We start from the raw sequence: 25,876 nt of genomic DNA on the forward strand, positions 1-25,876 counted from the left end.
GTTTTTACTTTTTTAAATTCATTTTTCTTGTATACTTAATTTTGGATCAGCTTCCACTAGAGATTTTAGGGTGTCATTATCAAATTCAAGTGGTCGTCCACTTCGAGGCCTGTCAGGGAGATCATAATCACCAGCAGCAAACATTCTGAACCAACGTTGACACTAGTCGACCTTCAATACATCTCCATAAACTTCGCAAATTTTCGTTGTTGGTAAAGGCCAGCCTCAAAGCAGAGCTTCCCGCTAAGAAAAAACCGCGTATGATTACATATGGAGTTCCCAATGATGTAAAGGAGGAAATAAATATTCATAACGCTCCAAACATTGAGCTCCGCAAAATTGGCAATAACGGTGTCCTAATCGAGATCCACACCAAGGACGGCTTAGACTCGGTAGTAAACAACACTAAGGTAGTAATTTTCTTTGTTGTCACCGTTGCGTTAAATCCCGCATGAAAATGAAAAAGTATGCAATGACGAATATGATCCTCGGAAGGTACGGACGCCGACATTTCATTAGTGTTGTAAAAAGAAATCATACTTTTTAGAATATTTTGAACACAGGTTGCTTTACCGAAAACTGTAAAAGAATACGTGTTTCCTCTTCAACGATCGGATTCTTCGCAAATAATTGATTACTTATGGTACCCCTAATAATACTACTCGGGTAGGTCTCCTGGACGATACACGTCGCTGGCAAGTCCCGTGTCGTTGACATACAGGGTGGCCCACATAACTCTGAACAGCTCAATATCTCGAAAACTATGCCATCGATTTTAAAGTTCTTAGTCATAAATTGCATGGAACTGAAGGGCCTTTCTGACTACATAAACGTGAAGTGGCCTCCCTTCACCTTTAACGGGGGAGGGGAGGTACCTTTGTAATTTTAAATGGAACCCCCTATAAAATGTTACATATATTTAGATTCTACCGGAAAAAACAAGTCAATTTTGTCTGAAACATGTTTTTGTCAGATACTTCCATGATGAGATATAACAGTTTGAAGTTTCGAGTTGTAGGTACTTGAAGCGCTCGGAAATAGCGTTATGGAATTATACGCGCTCGAGTCCTTTGCTTATTCGTGAAGAAATAAAATGTACTTTAAATTAAATGTTCAAAATGTCCACCACGGGCTTGTAAACATTTATTTACTCGAAACATCAAAGTTGTTCTAACATTTGTTCACATTTCGGGAGTCACTGAAGCGCAAGCGTCACGTATTCTTTGTTTCATAACCTCTTTTGTCGTCGGTGGTTCAAACATAACTTTGTCCTTTACATATCCCCATAAGAAAAAATCTAATGGTGTTAGATCGGGGGATCGAGGAGGCCATTGACGAGGTCCCCCACGACCTATCCATTTGTTCCCAAATTTTTCGTTCAAAAATTGCCTGGTGATGATTGCAAAATGTGGAGGAGCGCCGTCTTGTTGGAACCACATTTCTCTTCTAACGTGCAGTGGCACATCTTCCAAAAGCGCAGGCAAATGATTTTTTAAGAAATCACAATAACTTGCAGATGTTACAGTTTCTTGAAAAAAATAAGGTCCAATCACAAAATCTCCTATTAGGCCACACCAAACATTTAAAGACCATCGATGTTGAAAGGGAACACATCGCATCCAATTTGGGTTTTCCACGGCCCAATAATGCAGATTATGTCTATTTGCATGCCCTGAATTCATAAAAGTGGCCTCATCGGAAAAAAGTATTTTGCACAAAAAGTCATTTTCCACAACACCCTGCAGCCACTCACAAAATCTTACGCGGTGATCGTAATCTGCTATCGAAAGCTCTTGTGATAAAACCATGTGATATGGATGATACTTTTGCCGTTTCAAAATTCGTTGAATTGATGAACGACTAATATGTGATGTTTGTGCAAGTGTACGTTGACTAATATGAGGATTTAATGTAATTGCAGCAAGAATACTGGCACTATTATTTTCATTAGTGACAGCTTTAGGTTTATTGCGAGTTCTTTTACACAATTCACCGTGCTCGCGAAGCCGCTTTTCTAAATTATGAAATGTTGCATGACATTTTTTGATCCCATAACGTTCAAAAAACATCACTGCTGCACGCCGATAATTTTGTTGGCATTCACCTAACGTTAATAACATATTCACTTCTGTGTCAAAAGTAGCCACAATCACAATGTTACTGCTTGAATAACAGCTCTAAACTGAAAACGTTTTCATAGATAAGTGAGTCAAACTCAAGAATTGTAAATATTATTGTTTGTGTTTCTTCATGAATAAGCAAAGGACTCAAGCGCGTATAATTCCATAACGCTATTTCCGAGCGCTTCAAGTACCCACAACTCGAAACTTCAAACTGTTATATCTCATCGTGGAAGTATCTGACAAAAAAATGTTTCAGACAAAATTGACTTGTTTTTTCCGGTAGAATCTAAATATATGTAACATTTTATAGGGGTTCCATTTAAAATTACAAAGGTACCTCCCCTCCCCCGTTAAAGGGGAAGGGAGGCCACTTCACGTTTATGTAGTCAGAAAGGCCCTTCAGTTCCTCCATGCAATTTAAGACTAAGAACTTTAAAATCGATGGCATAGTTTTCGAGATATTGAGCTGTTCAGAGTTATGTGGGCCACCCTGTATATCGAGTATTCACTGTGTACACGTGCCGATACTCGACACGTCCTTTCGACAGCCTCTCCTCGGCGACGACGTCGCGTCGGGCGCGCCAGGTGTAAGGGGTGAAATATTTTTCATTTGTTGCACGGTCAGATTTCATCGGCTAGCACGGTGATCGACGACGAGAATTTTCGTTCGTAGGACGGTTTCGTTTGAACCTGACGAATAAAACTGTCCCCGCTTGACACGCGATATGCAAGACGCGGCGTCCCGCCCGTTCGAAGATGCATATTTCATCGGGACATCTTGCCAGCAACTGTTTTTACTCGGCCGGTGTTACATTGCCTATCTTTATGGCGCCGCATCTCTATTTTTACTGCCGCGTTGTAAATTGTTCGCGCTCGGAATTTAGAGCCAGAGAGTGTGGAAGCTTGTTCGCTGGGTTTCAGGCTGGCAGGACCCGTCACTGAGGCCGACGCGATGCGGCATGACGTGGATGTGTGGCCCATAGATTGATAACACGGTTATGTGTCATGCCCCTGCAGGCTGCCGTTGCGAGAATTATTATACCTGGATATTGGATTCCTCAAATTGCGACGACCATGCGTGTATTTTAAGACGATGCTGTCCCTCGGACGTGCTTCGCCGAAGAAATATGCTACAGGCTTGCGTGGACCTGTAAATCATAGCTATTCTTCGACATTGTTCTTGGGAAAGCTGTGAAATCGATTGGGAATCTGTTATGAATAAAGGGGGCGGATCTTCTTGCAAATTCTAAATTGCATGGATCATTTTATAAAAGCCACAAGTTCAATTTGTCAACTAGAAAATTCCCTATATGACGCAAGGGTTGAGTTGTACGAAACTATTTTATTATTTTGATGTTTATTTTCGACAAAATGGCTGCAACAGAGCTGTGTTTACATTCGATTTGACGTAGAGGGGAAAATTGTTATATTTTCCATTAAATTGATTGAACAATACGCATACGGGTTTTTCGAAATTTTAATTTTGGGAAAAGTATCGTTTTATGGAGAGAAATTTTGTATAAAAGCTTCCGTAGTAAACAAGTGCCTATGTAATATATAAACAAGTTGTGTCTTCTTCTTTAGATTGTTTAAAGACTGTGAAGCTTTTAAACGGTTTCTTAAATATCTTTTCTTTACACGGAAAACTTTTCGAACCCTCTCCGAAGCCCAGCATTTTAAGCCGATTTGGCCGATGCGTTGAAGTAAGTGGCTTTGTTAAAATTTTGTTTATAACACGTATATTCAAATTATTGTTGGCCGAAGTGCTTTCGCGGAGCTCCCGAGACTCCATTTAGGCAGTTGAGGGCCAAAGTTTTGCTTAACGATGCTTTGATGATGAAATAAGAATATGTGAAATTTATCCGCAATTTCTGCAACGTGTAACTGTTCCGTAATGTCCATATTATCCTCTTCAGCCTCCTTTTGTTTCGATTATAACGTTTCCCGAGTCCTTTAACGGTTTCGCACGTCTAACATTTTGCAATCTTTTCTACGTTACACTTTATTTCTACTTTCCACGCTTGCAGAAATAGTGGGAAAAAATGAAACCTGTTGCTACGTAGAAATAGAGCATAAAATTGTAAATTGTTGTTGCAAAATGCTGTGCCATGCGACTAGGAAGTTGGTTAAACAATCAATGTTACAGTCCACAACGTACGAAAGTGAAAAATCACTCTGAATTAGAAACACGTGTAGCAAAAAATATTTAATATTAATTACAATAACAATCTCAGAAATTTTCGAGTAGTTGACTTCAAATGGGGCACCCTGCACAATTTTTAGGACCCTCAAACTTTAGAATACGAAATGCCTTTTAAATAAGGCTAGTTCATCGAATACACTGTTTACTCGATATATGTCCAAAACTTGGGTCTCGCCACGGACATATATCGTCCAGGAGATGCTGTTCTTTGAGGTCTCCCGAGCTTCATGGCCCTTTACAGGGTATATACCCCACGGGACTTTTATCCGCTAGGCATTTCTGACATATGTAGAGTAAACACTGTATTTTTGGCGAGCACGCGAATCATTTTCCCGACGATCATGCGAACGATTATGGTAAAACACTTTCGGTTCGGGGTGATATTACCGCTGGCCCAATTGATCCCGATTTGCCAAGTTTCGGCAAACATGCTGCTGGCTCGGAACATGCGACGGGGCAACCATGATTGGGTCGAAGTGCACGTGGGCGCGCATGGAAACCTGGCGATCCGTGAAAACAGGTTCTTTCATACGCGATCGGCAGCAGGAATTCCGAATGTCTGCGGCTAAGCTCGCAAAGTGCTTTTAAGCTACTCGAAGGGGATTGCTGGGCCCACCTCTTACGGGATTACCGTGCGCGTACACGTGCATTTTGGAACGTATCGTGCTGGTCCTGCGAGTTTCTGCATACCTGTGCCCCTCGAAAAGATTATTATGTACATTCATGGACCTCGCCGTCAGACCGGGCGGTGCTCCTCCGCCGGCCGCAGAATTATTGAGCACTTCAGCCATGCCCGCGTGGATGTATTTTTCATGCTCTCTCCCCTGCGTTCTCCTGACGTGATAAAACACGACAAGTACACGGATGAATAAATGGATAACGCGGTTAGCCGTGTGATGACGAGGGGGAAGAATTCCTTTATGAATCTTTTAGCAATATCCGAACGAGTTCGCTCGCACGATACTGCGGGAGGGACAAGGTGGGAATATGGACCACCTTTTGATTTAGTTCCAGGAGAAACACACTATCTCAAAATGTACAAATTACTCATAAAGTGGAACTTCATCGATACGAGATTTCATTCCTATCAGTAACCGTTTTAAAAGGGACCGTTGGTTCAACTGTCTCGAAGTTGTGCCATATTTCCGAAATTGTGTGAAAAAACTTCCAGGATGGTAACACGGACCAGAAATGAAAAGCTAAAATAAAATAAGAAATAGTAGATTTGTTGCGTATGAAATACTTAATTTCAGTGTTACATAGATTTTAGTGAAAAGGCGTGAACAGGTTAGATATTCTTCTAAATGATCAAAGACTGAAATACAAGTTATCCATTTAATAACGCATAATTGCGTTAATATTCAACAAATTTGCTACCGCAACGTGCGGTTACATTGGTATGCAACGTGACTGCACAGCTAATTACAAGTTCGTAAACTCCAACGAACTTCAGACAACTGTCTAGCCAAAATGTTATAAGACACGTGAACCGCTAGATAGATACAGTCTTGTCTCGATATATGTCGCAAATAAATGGCTGATAAAAGTCGCGGAACCCTCGCGGGGTATACCCGAAGCTCGAGAGGGTATATCGGTGTGAGACCAGGAGACCACTACTAATGCGACAACAAAACTTATCAAAAACATGACATAATTCCGATGATTCCATGTCTAATGAACGATGATACTTTTGGGCGCAAAAAGGACAGTATGGGAAAGAAAGAATAGTATCTTCTAGAATAGTATCTCGACGATATATGTCGCTGGCAACACCCATGTTGTTGACATATATCGAGAAAACACTGTTCATCAAAGAGGAAGAGAAATATTTTAGCGAAAGTTACTACATGCAAGTTATAAACGATCGTAAACTGTTTTCTGCATCTGGGATGCAAGTTGTTGTAAACAATGTACACATAGCACATTTAGAAACCAAACATACTTTGCATGTTCCAGCATGTTTCAAATTGTAAGTGAACATGAATACATCGAGTTGTATATTGAATTTTGCGTTTCATTGTCTACACATAATATATTATAATTACTACATATTGAAACGCAGAAGTTCCGACAATGTTACTCGGTTCGCGTGAAATACTGGCTTGCAGTTGCTAGCGCGCACTATTGCTAGTTGAAGTGATACGAGTTAATAGTACGAGCAATAATGTCTGGAAAATTTATTCTCGTGAATGGGAAACATACAATGGGACCTGGCTGGGTGCAAGGTATAATGAACCTATTGTTATCGGGTCTGCGGAACTTGCAATCAAGGAATCAAAGAAAACTATCTATGTATATGCCAGAATGGCCATTATGTCTGAGTAATTGACACGTAAATAAATAAAAGATCAGATTCGCAACAATTGATCGTTTTGGATCAAGGAATAAATTTAATTCTATAATCGATGATAAAGACACAGAAAGAAATTGTAAAAGAACAGTTAACACATAAACGACCAGTTTCATAATTACCGGGACACTTACGGATACCATAGGTCGAGGGGTCACAGAGAGCAACCAATATTCCTCGAATTTGCGGCACAACTTATCTTCCATTACTCCGATGCACGTGTCATATTTGCTCGAAACATGATTAGTTACCTTATCGATGAAACTCGGATCCGAGGAACGCTTGGAATCCATTCCGTATGTCGTTGGGACTGCATTCGATTAGTGTAATAAAGGTCGGCTGACGCGTGCATGCCGAGCGGGACACGGAATAACCGTATTTACATGACTTTCTCGTGTTCCGCAATTAACCTGCGCGCTCGATACTCCATTAATCAGAGGATAAACAATCAATACGGGCACCGTGAATGAAATGAAAATTAGTTTGTCGAGCACGGTTAACGGTCACGGACAGGATCGGCGTCGCGTGTCTTTTCGGATCGGATCGGATCGGATCGGATCGATCGATCCCCACGCAACTTGAACCCGTTGCAATACATATTGTCCGTGTAGAATCGTCGGCGAGAGCGACCGGCGTGCGTATCCATTGTCCGCAGAGATATTATTTTCGTTGCGCACATTAGCTAGCAATTTCGATATTGCGAAATGATTTCGTGCCGGACACACACGCGACTCCGATTACATACAAACACGAGAACGCGTGTCGGCATGCCAACGCAACGGCGCGTCGCTCGGTTAGATTTGAAATAATACGGCCGCGGATGAAGTTGCAAATTCTACCGCGAAATGAGCACAGAGGATTCAATATTGAATTGATAGTGAACACGCGTTATACACCGGTTGCACGCGGGATTTTCGCAGCCGTTTGTTGCGTTCCCGGCGTCCGTCCCGATATATTTCGGGCTGCTCTCTTTCCCTTCGATGTACGATTAATTGCTTTTCTACCAGGCCAACAGATACTTTCAAAATGGCTGTCGACGCGTCATTGATTAACGGGCGAACCTTTTATTCGCAGTCGATACGTTCGAAATGTTATCTGCAGGGCGCCCGAACGAACCCTTTCTGTGGAGTTCCGGTCACGCTGAATTTGTTCAATGCACCGAAATAGTGAAATTGAATAAAGAATCGGTGAGCTATAGTTTCGTAATATGTTATTAATTCTCTGTTGGAAACCGTGATGGATTAATCAGCCTTCGCCATTCGATAATGACGAAAAACTCTGCTAGATAATGTTGTGGTTAAACTTTCACTTAGGGGACCTCAAATTTTTGATATTTTTTTAATATAATTCCGTAGACTTTGACGAGCAAATGGCAAAAATCCAAGTTTTAACGTGAGGGATCTCGAAACTTATGCGTGTTTAGAATAACTCGGTTGCTGTTGACGGTAGGAAAAAAATGTGTCAGACGAAACTTGAGTGGTTCCGAGGGTGGCATAATTGCGTGTTAATAGTTTCCCTGTGGGTCGACGCGTAGAGGACATATGAAGGTCAGCTCCGTTTTTTAAATTGGAATTATACACTTTTCTATGTGTTATGTAATACGGCGTTTTAAGAGGTATACGGTGACCAAAGACTCAAGGTCATTCGAGATGGTTGAAGGTCAACAGCGACGGAAAATATTTTACTTCGAGGAGCCGAGTTATTTAGGTGGTTTTAGGTTGCTCACCCTGTATTGCATGAATCTGTGCGGAAAGAGCATAGTCGAACGCCTAATGCTTTCACGTGGCAACGTCGAGCGTAGACGCTCTTTGGCCGTGGAGCATGATCGCCGGGCGCAAAAATGAAATTACAAGAAATCCGATTCGCAGGACGAGGATGACATTAACAAGCGGATCGGGCTCGCTCCAGCAAGAATGAGGGGGTATCAATTTTCCAGGGAGGCTAATATAATTGAGATATACTGTGTACACAAGTACGAATCACCACGAGGGAGGGAGTCTCTCCTAAGGCTAATAAATCGTGCATAATTCAAGCCCCCTTACGTAGCCTGCAATGCGCCGATACTTTTGAATAATGTAACCGGCCCCCCTCTCCCTCCCCCCTGTGTCGGGTAGGGTTGCCGGTCGACGTGGCATGCGCTTAAATGCTCGGGGCCGGTTTGTACCTCCGACAAGCCGGAGCCTGGAAATCGCGGACGGAATTGATTTGCCACGCTTTACGCCGATTTATTCCACTTGGATGTATTTTACGCGTTTAAGCCGGTTAACGACGAGCCTCGTTTGGCCGGACCGTCTCGCCGTGAGAACATTCCGGGGCGTGGATGGACCCTTGCTCTCTTGTCTCTTGTGTCTTGTCTCTTGTCTCTTGTCTCTTGGACCCGTCTACTTGTGATTTTATCGAAGATTCGCTGCGGTGTTTACCTGGCTACGATAAGATAATAGGACTTCGTGCAAGAGAAGCAACGCAAACTTCTCCGCCATTACGGTCGAATGCGGTGTTGTACGTATCGGGTCGGTCGCGTAAATGCCGAGACCCAAACAGTTTTAATAAGCATTGTTGTTATTATTATTGAACGGGACGAACTCCGTGGTATATAATTAGTGTATGTCAACCGCGACGAAACGATAACAGGACAAAATTGTAAGACACCATGGAAATGAATGATTTGTAATAACCAATGTGTTCGTATTGGAGAATATTAATATTTTTCAGTTTAAACAGGATGTCCCGAAAATGTACTACTTTGAGGAGAATGATTCCTTAGGTGATTTGAAGTAACTTTTTCCTTTGCGAAAATGTTCTCCGCGGCTTTGTTTAGGAGTTATCAAGGAAAAACGCGGACCAATCAGAGCGCCGCTATGGAGGACGGATCCCGGCACGGCCAATGGCGTCAACGTTAGCGGCGCTCTGATTGGTCGGCGTTTTTCGTTAATAACTACATAACGAGGCCGCGGAGAACGTTTCAGCAAAGGAAAAAGTTATTTTAAATGATCTCAGGAATCATTTGTTTCACAGAAGTACATTTATGGGACACCCTGTATATACACGGGACAATTAGAATTACATGAGGCGACTTACAATTAGTCGAATAATTGTGACAATTACGGTGAAAATGGCCAGCCGGTGGTCGCCTAAAAGACTTCTTCTTATATTTTTATATATATTTTTTTTTTATAATTCTGACATTATTTCACGTTTCTATTTTACTTGTTGCGTTTCACGTCGCTGCGGCGGCCGTTTCGAATCAGTGTGGACGGACGAGCGATGTGTACTAAAATTTGACGTGAAGATACGCAACGGGCTCAATCGGTCATTTGTCGGTTTTTCGCTGTCACGCGAAAAGTATGCCATGCCATTCGGCGGACGAGCCAACGCGGAAAATCCTGCTAGTTCGAAAAAAAAAAAAAAAATCGGTGACTTTACGGTAAATTTTTTTGCGACCTGACGCGGAATAGCTCGCGTCCTTATTTATGTTTTTTGAACAAAAGTTCGTGGAATAAAGCGGTCGGGTTTTGTTCTACTGCATTGTTAAATTACAGGGGTGTCCGGATATATGGCCACGGCCTTTGTAGAGGCGTGACTATCGATTATCGATATCTTATCGGTACTTAACGATATACCGATAATATCGTCAAAAATGCAGGTGCAGGGGCTCCGTCCTAAAAGGCGTGTCCTTGACGACATATTTCAAGGTCATAGAAATCGGTGAGAAATGGTTGATCTGCATAATTACCGAAATATTTAGGAAAAAGCAATTATTAAGGAAAAGAAATTATTTAATAAAAAGCAATGAAATAATTCTTAGAGGGGGGTTATCTTTTTGACCCGGGGTTTAACCCTTAACGGACCAATGCCGCTATATAAGCGGCATGGCACTTTTACTTACTGGGTCCAATGCCGTGTATGTGGCGGCAAAAATAAAAAGAAATAAAATATAAACATATATAAAATAAAATATAAATATTTTCCTTTTTATACTTGATATGAAAATCTTGAGTTCACAGTTTCTCTTCGTATGAAAAATAGCTTGGACATGGTGGGAAGTAACCTTGAAATATTTCCGGACCGTTAAATTTGTATACCGGTGTATTTTTGTAAAAACACCGGTGAAAATGCTGGTATTGACTAGGGCAAGGGCTGGATACAATAAGAAGACATCTCGGAACTTCAAATCCAGCTGGATCGATCGAAGTTTAGCAGCCTGGGACGCGACGCGACGGTGTATAATAGACAGTCTGCGGTGACGCGAGTACAGGCCGGTATTAATCTCGGCTCCAATGAAGTGTTGCGCGGCGAGGCGAAGTTTTATGTGGGATAGCAGTCGATGGATCAATTTCCGCGGCGAGCACATGCATGTCGCATGCAAATAACCGGAAAACTCCACGGTCAGCAGGACCGAAAGTTTATCCGTATACCCGGGCTGCAACTTGGGTCCGTTCTTTCTAAGCGTCCATGAAAAGTTCACCGGTCGCCGGTTTACGGGGCACGCGGGGCACCCTAGGGTTCCTGCCGTCGTGGATCCGGGAACCCTTTTTCCCATGGATCGCCACCGACGACGACGACGCTTGCTCGGGATTCGCGCGAGGAAACGTTCACGCGTGGCCCTCGGAATTAAAGTTTAAAGGAGCAAAGTTTCCCCAAGAATCTGCAAATTCTATTGGAACCGTGTCAGCGTCCAGACCCTCGAAATCCAACGTTCCCGTCAGAATCGATCGAACCGTGTACCTCCGCAGACATCCAAGCCACTCTGCAGTATTACCGATACTATATCAGATTACGCGGCGCGTTACCGAACTTACAATTAGGCACGGCACAAGACTCGTATGATGGAACGATCCCGAAATCTTCGGTGACGGCCAGCATTTCGTCTCTCAACGGTCCATCCGCTAATTGGAACTTGTAGGCAAGCTAGGTTGTAGGCAAGCTGATAATCATGCTGACGGGATGTACAGTGAGGAGCGAAATTGAATCGATGCAACCAGTTTTTGAGAAAATGATCTTCGTGGCTCCAAACATTTTTAAGGTCGCAAAGCCCCGTAAGAATACTAGCTTTACACGTTCCAGCGATTGTCTCAGTATTAATAGCCGTAACATTCTACTGTATGCAACGTATCCTCTGGGTTGGAACGAAAGTTCGTAGCCTTTTCCGATACGTGGCATTTCGACACACGAATCCGTTTCATCGGCTGCTAAAATAAAAGACACATTCATACTGTTAAAGCGGACGGTATTTGCGGAGGAAGTAACCCGCCCAGTGATTCAACAGTTTGACCGTTTGTACGCCGACGTACAGTTTACGAAAAGAATTAAAGGTACGCCGCCATGTTCACGTCACGCGATCCTCGTTGAAAGAGAGAGTAGGAATCAGAGTTGCCAGTGTGCGTTGTCTGTGTACGCTTCCCTCTCCACCGTCAGATTCCCCTCCTGTAATTCTTTCCACGAGGCATATATCCAGTGTCGCCAGATCAAGACTTGTTCCCCCACTCTAACTTCCCCTACTACCGCGCTTTCCCCCACGCCTCCGCCGCGGGCCGGTCACGTGACGCGTTCCTCCTTTGTCGTGCATACTGGCAGAGAGGAGAGGGCAACTCTTTCCCCTCAATTCGTGCTCCCTCCCCTCATCCGGCGACACTGCACATATCAGTGGCACGAGTTAGAGATCACCCACGCTTCCCCCACTCTTCTGCTTTAGTCTTTACTCGATATATGTCCCAAATGGCCGATAAAAGTCCCAGAACTGTCCCCACTGCCGCGGGTGTACCCCGTGAGGGGCCCCAAAGCTCTATATAAACCAAATAGACCCCAAAATAGTATCTCTTGGCCGATAGATGTCCCTGGCCAGACCCGTCTTTTGGACATGTATCGAGTAGACGACACTGTACTCAGTTACCTTCGTTAATGATTCCATGATTGGTATTAAAATAAAATAAGACATTATTGAATAGTAGGTAGTTAATTTTTCAAATTTGTCGAATTTGTATTTTTTCAAATTTGTAGTTTGTCAAATTTGTAATTCATCTTCTCCATACGTGTAAGCTGATTGATGGACTAAAGCCGAGTAAAAGTGTGCCATTGTTTCTGTATCGTTTCAACAAACCGTCAGAATCAACTGATGAAAACGATTTTCAATATTCGGTGCGAATCAGAATTCCATTATTTATAATTGGATAGAGCGTACCGAACGTAAGCAAAATCACTTCAAACGTTCCTACGCTACATTCATTTTATATTTCGAGTGCCGGAACCTTTGAAAGAAATATTCTTTAATTAAAGGAAAAATGACTTGCAATGAAATGTATTAGTAGACGGACAGACGTAATTATCGACAATTCAATTCAGCTAACAAATTAGCTTGTCACGTCGCAATTGATAGAAAAATAGTGATGGAAAAATTTCTGTTTTTCGCAAAAATCTTATCATCAATCGTTCAAATAGTTGTGAGAAATGTGTGCGTATAACGCGTCGGATTTCACGTTAGGTTCTTCCGCTGTTTTATCAGTGATTATTCCAGTTTGAAATGGAAATATTTTAAAGGGAATATTCGGGAACTCGACTCGATATTTTCGGAGCGCGTATAGCTACAAAATGTTCCTTTTTTCGGGATACTAGGAGTACTAGGTGATAAGGTACCTGGCCCGAATACTCTGGACCAATTTCACCGCCGATAAAAATTTGTGGATCCGAGGCTTTCGCGGCCGGTGTCGATATTTGGATTTACTGCGGTTTCCAGCTGGGAGCGGCATCCATTATTTGCGAATCGATATTTCCGAACCCCGGATACCTCTATGCGAATGTTACCCGTAACAATAAGCCCAAGTACAAATATGGACTTAGTGGAACAAGTATATATATATAGGTACGTTACCATCTCGTTTATCTTCTTCGTTCATCTTTCATCGATCCAATCAAACACTTGTGACCATTTGTTCCGCTGAAAGTGAGCTTCCGTTCTGGCGAGAACGGAGAAATTCAAATCGACAGTTAAGTTTCGCAAAAAGTCTAAAATGGACATTTAAAAATCAGATTTTTCAGATTTTAGAGAAACTGGTAGGGAATCGTGCTTCGCGTGTTCTCTGATTTTTTTTTATTACAAAAAAGACGTCCGCAATATTTTTAAAACCGGAGCACTGCGATACTCGGTGATATAATATCACTCGATTATGTGACCCACTATACTTCCCATCGCCATAAACGGTACCAGTTTTCGTCCCTTCTTGCGCACCTCGTTTCTAATTGGCTGTACTCCTACTTTGCATGTCCCCTACCGAAAGCTCCACCGAAGAGCAGTTCAGGAATTAGAATACAGTGGGACTCCATTTATCCGAACCGTTCGGGGGATAAGACGATCCAAATAACTGGATTGTTCGGATAATAGGAGTTCGGTAACTTTCCCCTCCAATGCCGTCCCTTCGGTCACATTGAAGTCTTCAAATCATGTCAGTTTCTCTTCCTACAAAACTTTGAAGGACATCGCCAACTACACATTTTAATTCGTCTCGACATACCCTCTCGTATGGCAAAAGGAGACATACAGTGTTCCATTTAAAAAACTGAAGGTCAAACTCTCAGAAGCTGCTGTAAATATGAAAAATTGTTATTGCAACAGTTTCCAAACAGTGTGCAACTCTTTATAATGCCATATTTACCATTTTCAAGATAAAAGCTGGACAATAACAACGCGAATACCATCACCAAGGTAATGAAAATACCCTTCAGTATACAATGGGGGCCATTATCTCGAGAATATAGTAAAGATCTAGGAACAAATACTCCTAAACGATTTGCACCTGTCAGGAAACTATTAAATATATGTCTCGATTAGTATTTCGGATTGGTGCAAAATCGAGTCAGGAATAAAATATTGACACTAAACCTACCACGGTCAAAATGGTCGTTTTTCCGTTTCACAATGATTGGAATTATAAAAACGTTTTCATAGAAAATTATTGAACTGACTTCTTCATTTAAGCACATATAATAAAAATCGTACACAGTTTAAGTAAATCTTCTCCCTTCTATAAGACGTTTCACTTTGATATGTTCTGAGCTTGGTGGGTTTACTGTTGGTAGACATATGTAAGTAGAATAATTTTTGAAAAAGAAAATGGTTTCACTGGTTCAATTTTGCCTCTCCCTGTAAACATTCGCGGCAGGTGTACTCTAGCTTGATAGAACGGAAGTCGAAGCTCGCATAGTAAGGTGCGCGAAACGGCTACGGACTCTGTTGATGGGAGGCACAGTAGCCTCTCGAACGTCCGCAAATTGCTGCATCCAAGCAATTCCGCCGGAACGACTTCGGACACGCGAGGACTCCTCAAGGCCGGCAGGTTGCGTAGACAATTGAAGACAATTGAAGATCCACATGGCGGTTAGACAGTGACTCCCGAAGGAAATATTCGTCGCAGATGTGGCGCGCAAACGGCGGATAAAAAGGATCATGTGGCACAGGATAGACATCGGAAAAGGGTCTGGCGATCGTAATAGGAACGGCGAGGTCGTATCGATGCTCTCGCAGAGCCGGTCATCGAAGCCTCGAAGTAGCCGGCCGCCGCTTGTGTCCTGGTCCTCGAATAGGGGTCGAATAGGTGAGCCAGGGGGGTTGTATCCTCGCGGGGGATCCGCGTTAGCCCGGGTGCATATCCGCGGACACATACATAAATGCATTATTCAGACAGCGGGCACGGGCACGCCGACACTGTGTGGGTACTGCATTTGCGTTACTTCCACAAGATTAAACTTGCATGCGACGCGCGAGGCTATGAAGTATAGTCGCAGACGGCACGGCCGACATGCGACTTGCCCTCGGACAAAGCCGAGACTGGTTCGCTGGCACCCTGTGTGTCCTCGGTTGCGACTCTGCCTCTTCTCCCTGTCCCTTCGTTTCCCGCCTTTTCGCCTTTCCCGACACCCTTTCCCCATATACACCCCCTCCAACCCCCGCGGCCTCACGGACAAATTTCGATTTTATTACACTCCGCTCCACCCCGTTCTCTCATCCCTTACACATATCAAACAGGGAGAGGAGAGAGAGAGAGAGACAGAGCCCAGAAACCCGGAGGGAGTCACATTCGGCTGGATTTCGGTCGCTTTCCTATCTTTTCCTCCACTCTTTTTCCCCGTTTCTTTTTTTTTTCGTTCTCACCCTCCGGCAGCCGAGATCCATGAACAGCAGCGGGGCTGTGATCTATGCAACAACGTTCTCACAAGCTGCTGGGATTTTGTCCGCTGGTTGTTTAACAGCTACTATCCACGGTGTCTCGTGTCGGTATCTTCTTTTACCGGGGGGTTTTTTTTTGCCAGATTTCGACGGACGTTGATTGATTCGACAATCTCGACGGGAACGGTGTTTTTGCATCGACGGGGACGGTCGATACGTTTCCATTGATTTTCCACGGAAAGGTTCGACGACGAGCTGCGGTCGCGATGAACAGTGTTCGCTCACTTAATGGGAGAGAATTAACTATATCAGAACCCGTCATTTCGACGTGTGTCGTGAACCTAGTATACCTGTACTGAAAACGAATGATATCTATTTCCATTCCACATAGTATGCAATGCACATACTAAAGCAAGCAGGATAAACGTCCGCACCAGAGACTACCGAAAATAGACCCATAAAATTGATTAAATTACTTAAAAACGGAAACTGTGTTTGCACCGTTTGGTAATCCATCCATTGATCGATGTTTTCGAAACAGTGTCACACAAATGATAGAGAAATCAACATTTTTGTAACATTCGCGAGACGCGTCTCTAGCTCTGACAAAGGGCACGCCGGGATCTATAAGAGCACATAGAATGTTCGAGATGGCTACTGGTCCATTTTCTTTTGACAGTGTGCAGACTCTTGAATGACATGAATGATGGATGAGCTAGACGCGTTCACGTTTTAAGCACCTTGGACTTTCACCGACATCTTTGCCCCATCCTAGGGGTTGTAACGATGAATATAACAATGGGTAGCGAGGAAAGTAGTTATCGAAACAATTTGGATTTCTTTAACTATGTGCCCCCACTTTGAAAAATCTGAAAAAATTATAACAACCATAACGAGATGTTAATACTGTAAAAATATAAATTTATATCTCGTAACTTCTACAAGAAATCGTCATTTGAACATTTGTTTTATTTTTTAAAATTCGGTTTCGAAGCTGAAAATTCCGAAAAAATTCATAGATGTGCATTCTGAAAGCTAAAATATGCCTGATTTATTTCAGAATTTTCAATTGAAGGGGATAAGAGCAATTACGGAAAAATCTGATTTTCTTCGTCACCCCGTTACTACCCCCCACGTTGACATACAGGGTTGAAAATTGGCACAAAGTGTTTTCTTCGGATAAGCTATGTGATAGCCTATTGCAAATTCTTTGTAACGATTGCAAAGACTTTGTAATGATTACCGATAATTCGATTTGATTTATATTAAAATTTTGGTGTTGGATTTTCAATTTGTTAAGACAGAAATACTTCACGATGATTCAAACAATTCGTATGAAACCACAGGTCCGTACAATTCGTTCGACGACAATACAATTCAATTGGTAGGTTCGTACGCCGCAGAGAGATTTAAATAACTCAAAGAAGTTTTTTAATTTGAGGCTTCCTTGGACCTACAAAGAGGCTCGAGAAGTTGGGCTCGAAAGTTGGGTCGTATTAATGAAATAATAAGCCTGGAGACTTTGTACTCCGGCAGAGTGGCTGACTTTTGTAATTAATATTATTGCGTGTGCTTAAGTAGCAAGACTTCGTAATTTCTTCGATATTCGTTATTAAAGATCCATTCGTGCTTTTGTAAGGAGGAAATCTTTAGTAATATCCTCGGTCTTTATCAATAGAGGATTCACAATTTCGGTACTCCTACATTTACAATTAAGGTCATAACTTCAAAATTATTAATTCACTTTACCATATTAACATGTTGAATACGACGTTAATATACGTATGTGTTGAGTAGAAACTGTTTTCGAGCGATGACAATGACATACGCGCCATTACACATCGCGTGTTAAGATGTATACGATCTATGTCCCTGGCTAGACCCGTGTTTTGGACATGTATCGAGTAAACACTCTAAATAAAAGACAATTCACCGATATAAAGGGTGAAGCATAGTTCACTAAAGTATTCTTCCAGTATACTTAAGTAAATTGCTTCAATTTAGTGAAATTTTATTGCCCAGTCGGCAACCAAACACGTTGGAGTGTCTGTTTTGCAAGTGCTCGAGACATTTTTCGCGCTCTAAATCCGTACAGTTCCGCGATTCAGCGACGAAACATAACAAGCAGCGGCTCTCAAAGAAATCACTCGAGAGGAGGAAGCTTACGAATATTGTCACGTTGTTACATAGTACTTTCCCGTGTGCAACGGTCATTCAGAGAACGTCGATCAGCGTGTTCTGAACGGCGCGTCCGCGCCGCGCCGCGCCGGTCCTCGAAGTTGAAAAACACTCTCCGTTGAGCAACAACTCCACAGCCTCTCGAAAGTGAACAACGCGCTGCGATTCAATAACCTAACTTCGATAAACCTCATCCACCGAAACTTCGTCCTCGCTCTCTCCGACCCTACGAGCGCTAACCCCCCGGTTTCCCGGCTACCTAGATTTTAAACCGAAGGGTGAATCATCGGCAATACTCACCCGTCTCTTCCCGCTCAACCCGAGAAACTTGCTTCGCCCTGAAGACCGCCCTGTTGTAAGCCTTATATTCGCCGGCGTAACTCGATAACTCGATAACTCGATAACCCACGCGCCTTATCCGCGAGGTGGCGAGTAAATTTAAGAGCTCGCTTAAAATTCCACGCTTCCCGCGGAGATCCTTTCTTCAATGGATCCCCGCCAAGCCACGGGCCGTTAGTTACCCGGAGGACCGAATAAAGGATTCGTATAAACAGTGCGAGAACGGCCCCCCACTCCCTTTCGGGATTCGATCGAGTGGTTTTGATTCCCTTTTGAACGCCCTGCACTATGATTTATTTTACGGTTACAATGGTTAGCACGGTTTTGTCGTTCATAATTTTCTAAAAGATAAAGACAATTTATATGCCTACAGGGTGGAGCATTTAGGTCACCTGGATAACAGACCAAACTTGCCTGGTATCGAGGGGCTCATAATCTGATGTTACTAATTTTTTTATAGGTGGAGGCGTCAAGGGGATATGAAGGTCAACTGTGTATTTGAAACGGATCGGTGTGGTCTTTTATTTACATTCTGATTGAGTGTTTCAGGACGCGTTGACTTTAGATGACCTTGAATGACCATAACAGTAGGTCATTGTATTCGTATAGAAAGTCTCCAGATAGAAAACCATATTGTCCCATATTACAAAAACAGAGGTGACCTTCATCTCCCCTTGACGCCTGTAAAAACAATTAGCAACATCAGCCCCTAGAAAGCCAAATTTTGGTCTAATCTAATTTGGTCATTCCATCGTATATGCGTATTGTATATGTATGTATATTTATTTCATACATAATCTTCAAACCGTTTGCGTATAAGCTACCACGACAGGTTAAAATGATCCGGCATCAATACCCAAACGTCCATAGTCTATTAATTCCAGTATCAATGCGTCCATGGAAATTGTAATTTGTGTACACTTTCGTAGGGTATGAATATTTTAACCCATTCAGCTCGGTCACTGAATTGACGAAATTAATATCCGCACGTCAGCGTGATTGAATTATATCACATAGTAGTTCCGATTGACGCGGATATACATAGTTTCGCGCGGTTTCAATGAGGGATTAGGGAGAATTGAAATTCGGGGGACAATCGATTAATTAAATTTGAATCGTCGAGAGGTTATAAATGACGATCCCGCAGCGGATATTTCATACAATTTCTTAATTCGACTAAAGCATTTTTTCAGCCAATTCGAGTAATTAACATTTTTGGACTTGTTAAACTTGTTTACATTTTTTAACTTGTTAAACTTGTTTACATTTTTCAACTTATTTTAAACTTGCTTTCCGAAGTACAATACAGTGTTTACTTTATAAATGTCCCAAATTCCTAGAGCCCCACCCCCCACCCACTGCCGCGGTGTACAGTGATTTCTCTGTATATGTCGCCAAGGCCTGGATGATAAACGTCGCGGAATTATCCCCACTACCGCGGGGTTTACATCGTGAGGGGCCAAGAAGCTCGAGAGGCCTCGGACGCCGAGTATAAACATAACACGGTATCTGGACGATATATGACACCGACAAGACCCGTGTTGTTGACATATATCGAGAATTCACTGTATATCCCGTGAGGGGCCAAGAAGATCGAGACACCTCGGTCGCCGAGGAATACAAGGTCGCGTGGATCGAAGAATAGTATCTCCTGGCCGATATATGTCCCTGGCTATGTACTAAAAACTACTCCTACAGTAACAAATTTTTATTCTCTTTTTCATGCTCGTGTGTAACCTCGAAAAATTTTAGAAGCACATACAGGGGATAACATTTTTCCAGCGAAGAGTGCTCGATATTTGTCGAAACATTTCGCCAATATCGAGTATCTGTTGCCGAAATATCCGGCAAAAAACGAACGCCAGCTACTTCTCTTTAACGTCTCGAATATTTTCGTCGCAACGTTTTCCCATCGAAACATCGAAATTTCAAATAGACGCACGACACCTTTGTGATGTTGGTCGAAACGGAGAAAGGAGAAAGAGGGAAAGATCGCGGAGCGGTGGTTTCGGCGAAACCAAGTTGGATCGCAGCTAGCGAAAGTTTTTAATTAAATCGTCCGTGATCCGGGGCACGGCTGCGAAACTGGCTGGCCGCGTAATGTTGCCAAAATCCCGTTAATTGCGAGTTCGCGAGCTGCCAGCGTCACGCGGCACGTGCCAAAAATCCTTTCAGCCTCCTCCTTTTTTCTCCGATTTATTGATTCTGGCGCTTGCATTCGCGACGAATGCGCCTCTCGCGCGTCGTCTAATGATCGCTCACTCTCTCTCTCTCTTTCTCTCTCTCTCTTTCTCTCTCGGCGGCTCCTATCCGTTCCTCCTTTAATGGACCCGCAGTTATAAGCAGCGATCGGAGCCACTCGAGAACGAGCCACCGCTTTTTGTTTAGCGCTGGCACGTGCGTGCCCTCCTCGAGAACCGTGCAATTATTCGCATCGCGTCGCGATAGGCCCGGACACAATCGAGAATTAAAGGGGTCGATGCCAGCCCGTTCAATAACAATTATTATTGTTCCCTTTCCGGCTCCCTTTGACGACGGCAGCGACACTCTTGAGAAGACCGGGCCGGCTCCTATATAATTAATGAAATCATTTCGAGGTTCCGCCCCCGTATCGCCGGTTAATTTCGTTATCGAGAAGCTATTTAAAGGCCTCCTCAAAGAATTTTAGCGTTTCGGCTCGCGTCACGACGTTCTTTCCGACGATGAAATTAAAACGGTGCCATCGCCGACACGGCGCGGTCCTATTACTAGAAAAATGATCAGAAGTTATCGGAGAACCTGATGGAAATGTCTATCGAGGCAGTTCCGCCGCGTTTCTTCGTTTTCTTCTATTAATGTCTTCGCGTCACTTAGGGGACTCGGGAAATGTCACTCGACTTCGTTTTTAATATTATCCCGACTAGGTTGATTGGAATACCGCTGCACCCATTCTATAACGCGGTCGCTGATGGTTGCTTGCTTCTTCAGGGTCGCCTGGCATCGTGCTATAAGACAGTACACAAGGTGTCCCAAAAATGTTGTACCTCCTTGAAAGAGGTGATTCCTGAGACGATTTGTAGTAACTTTTTCCTTTGCGGAAATGTTCTCCGCGGCTTTGTTTAGGAGTTATTAACGAAAAACGCGGACCAATCAGGCGCGGCGACAGATAAGTCCCGCTGAGCGCGGCGTTGCCATTGGCCGACCCGCAATCGGTCGGCCATTGCCGCGCTCTGGTTGGTTCGTGTTTTTCGTTAATAACTCCTGAACGAAGCCGCGGAGAACATTTTCGAAACGGAGAAAGTTACTTCGAATGACCTCGGGAATCATTCTTTTCAAAGGAGTGCATCATTTTTGGAATAGCATTGCCGTGGACTGGTAAGAACTTTTATTAGTAGTAATAAATATTTTTTGGAAAGTGTTTCTAGATTGATAAATAAAATGTTAGAGTTTCGTATTAGGTTGTTGCATATAAAATGTCCGATTTTGCAATGCAGATCTAAGAAATAATATTACAGTCTACAGTTTTAGTATATGTAAAGTTAAGCCTTCGGTTTTTATTTAGATATTTAATTTTATGGTAAAATAAAGTTCATTTCAGTGTCGATCACTTTGATTGTCGCGTGTTCTTTTAATAAAATTCTTAAATGAACGTGTTAGCGACAGCATAATGTGATGTAGGTGAAAATGTGGCGTCAAACGAACGCATTATTCGTCGATGGTGGGGAAGGTTAAAAAATGGAGATGGTAATCTGGTAAATGATGAATGCGAGCGACCAAAAAATGCAATTTCTGCCGTGATAGTATCTCGCGAAACTTGTAATTCGTTGAGAGAATATATTGATCGCAAAAGTGCTTACTTTGATTAATTGATATTATTTAGAAAGAAAGTTATGTTTGTTTAACGTTGCTGTTACAAATTGGTTATTTCACATGCAGCAACTTAATATGTAAATTCTTTAAATATAGAGACCGAGCTGACCAAAATGATAACGGACAATTTTTTGAGATTTATAGTCACATGAGAGTACTGTTCGAACCAGTGATAAAAACTGAGGTTGCAAAAGCAACGATTTGTTTTTTTTTTCTTTTTAATGGAACGGTATATTTTAACAACTGCATCGCTGAAACGAATGAAAAGTGATATTCAATTAAACATTCGATGTTACATCGGTATTCGAATGAAGAATGGTTTCGATAAAAACTGTTTGGATTGGACAAAACACTAGCATAGTAATCGCTAGTGAAACTAGTAAAATATAAAATGGATTTTTTATTGGTTTCAATATTACAGTAGTTAAGGTATACATATGGTATTCTTTCCAAACATTTCGAGATTTCCGAATGTATTTTAAGGATTATTTCCATTATTGGTATAATTTATAGCATCGCTTAGATTTAGATGATTATGCGCAGTAATATGTTTAACTCATTCAGACGTAAAAATCAGTTACAATCTCATAGAATGTCCACTTTCATTATTTTCCATTTTCATTTTCATTAGTTGTACGTGCAACTAATGCTGTTTGAAAAAATAAATTGACGAAAGGGTTGCTGGGAATATATGGTACAGTAGACTCATGCATATTCAAAACGTAAAGTATGGCAGTTCATTTTTTTTTAGTTAATGCACTGCACCGTATATGGTACGGCAGGTCCAAATGGGTTAATGACAGGGTATTTAATTGCTTCCATACATTTCGTAATAATGGCAGTTCTCAACAGTAAGGAAATAGTTGAACGAAAATACAAAAAGGCAACACTATGCAATTATTCAGTATTTTCAAACACTCAAAATTGAGAGTTTGTAACTCTGTTGTAACTCTCAAATCCCGCCATTCGTATTCATAATGCAAGAATATTATAATTCTGTTGTAACAGAATTAATATAAATAGTGCCGAGACATCTCGGACACTTTCTATAAAACACTGAAACAGTCGTAACAAGTAAAATAGTATCTAATATAAATAGAAAATATTTTCTCACGCCAGAGCCACACCTGTTCCGAATTTATACAGAAATTCGCTGTTGAGCCTACACGAGCGACAAGTCGAATAACAAACGGTACCCTTTTTTCCGGGTCACATCCATTCGCGTGGCGGCGTGGTGTTAATAAAATCTATTAGCCATAACAGCGACCACGTAAGCCTACTCGCCGAGTAGTTTCGTGGACAGCGTTCATTTACAAAAAAGGCAAACTCTCTGAAAGCGACATTCTTAACTCTCCCGAATTTTCGTTGACTCCGTGTCCTTTCCGTTTGCCGTCTCGCGAGCTCTCCCTCGGCGGCCATTTATCAACAGGGCGAACGAACCCTTGTTTCGCGTGACTCGAAGACGGGACCGACGCACAATCGTCACGCTGTCGTTTTAACGATCGTTAAAATTAATGACGCGCGAACCGAGTCGAAGGCAGCATGGATAAGGGTAGGGGGATGGTGGAGAGGGGTAGCGTAGGTCCGCGCGCGCCATCCGACAAGAAAAGGAGCCGATGAAATACTTCGGGAGATCCGGGAAGAACGGGTCCTGACGTTTTTCCGGCGACAGGCCTGAGTCTGCAGCTCCTGGCGAAAGAGAGACGTCCAGCTCGATTCCCGTGTAAATCGCGAGAAAAGAGGTCCTGGACGAAAGGCGGCACCTTGGGGCACGGGGGGGAGGGGGAGCCGAGGGGCTGTGGAAGCTGCCATAAGTCACCGTCAACGACTCATCGATCGAGGAAAGTTGGTCCTCGCCCTGTCCCACCACCACCCCCCCCGCCACCCCCAGGTCCCGTGTATCTTTTCCAGCCACTTATGGCTCGACTGATCGTGCACGTGTCGGCCAGTTTCCCCGTTACCGGGTCACTTGGCGGTGCGTGACGGGTTCATCGCCGACGTTTTCTCGGTACACGGATCGTTGCACAATGAACCCGGGATTGGAGGGGTGTCCTCCCGGCATTATTAGGAGTTAACAAGATGTGAATCGATTGGAGATTGATGATCGCTGGGGACCGATACATCGCGCTCTTCCGGGAGGCTTTAGAAATTCGCTGGATGGCCCGGCCCGACCCGGCCCGGCCCGACATTGTGCACCGCACAAATCGACGTGCAGTCGACTTCAGGAAGAGAGGGAGAATAGCCTTGAATCGCCAGTTGCACGGGAAATTGAGGGAGGGGATGCAAATGTGTGCTCACTTGTTTATTTGCGGCGATTTATCGTCGTCCTGTTGGCAGAAGTGTCCGTTTAGCCGTGAGACTGGTAAAAGTACACGGAACATGAAGAGATTTATACAGGATTTTTCGAAAATATTGAACTTTTTTAACCTTCCGTTAGTCGCGCGTATCTCACAGATTCACGGATCGCATCGAATGCGTCTAAAGTGGTAGGTAACTTGTGGTGGGGATCGAGCTCGTGTTTATGTTTATTTAAATTTATAGTGTAAAAATATAATTCGACACTCTAAACACATACATAAATTTGTTAAATTTGTTTTGTGTCTGTGTGTTTTGTTTTGTTTGTTTTGCGACTATACTTGTCGGGCAGAAGCCGCGAGTAACGGAAGGTTAAAAGGGAAAATTTTCTCTGAGAAAATGTCGTCCGCGGCTTTGGTAAGGAGTTGGAATCGTTGGACAGCGGATTTTATGCATTTATGACAAAAATGAGTGGCCGTAATTTAAAACAGTGTGAAAGTACAGTTATATTATTTTCAACCTACTAACACGTTAACTGTAACGTCAGTCAGATATGACTGTGATTTTTTACTAGGTTTGTAAATTCATTTTTATTGTGACATATCCAGATAAACCATTAGGATCTTTAGAATTCTAAAGGGTTAAGACAGCATCCCCTATAATACATTTTAAATTTATAGTTTCGGTTTTGTCAATTAAATGTAAGAACCTTTGGAATTGATTTCTGGCATTTAACGTGTTAAACATGCTAGGAAAGAAAATAAATTTCTATTTCGTTCCAGTTTGTTGCAATTCCGGTAGAAAATGTTTATTTCGCATGAAGATACGCTGTCCCTTAGGATTCTAAAGGTTTAAGACAGCATCCCCTATAATACATTTTAAATGTCTTTCTATGGTTTCATTAATTCAATTACACTGATTTTGTAAGAACCTCTGGAATTTCTGGCATTTAACGTTGCAAACATACTAGGAAAGAAAATAAATTTCTATTTCGTTCCAGTTTGTTGCAGTTCCGGTAGAAAATTTTTATTCTGCATGAAGATATCCGCTGTCCAATGATCACACACGTCTCCCAGTGAGGCTGCTTGACAGCGAGTAAATCGATGGAAAACCAGCTAAACGTACATATTGCCAATCTCCGGAAGAACTGAAACAGCTTGTGCAAGATTAATAACGTTCTAATTTCTCTCTCGAATGTAAAACGGTTGTTAATTGGATCGCAGAGATTTCAATCATATCGGGGTCGATCGGTATAAAGAAATAGCCGGGGCGATAACGTCGAGTTCTGTCCGCAATGGAGAATCGATTCGCCGATAACAATAATTAAATTTTATGAAAGCGGGGGGGCCCGATCATTATCCACTTACCGGAAGCAGCCGGGA

Source organism: Halictus rubicundus, chromosome 15 (genome assembly GCF_050948215.1).
Source record: "Halictus rubicundus isolate RS-2024b chromosome 15, iyHalRubi1_principal, whole genome shotgun sequence".
In the NCBI taxonomy this organism is placed as follows: domain Eukaryota; kingdom Metazoa; phylum Arthropoda; class Insecta; order Hymenoptera; family Halictidae; genus Halictus; species Halictus rubicundus.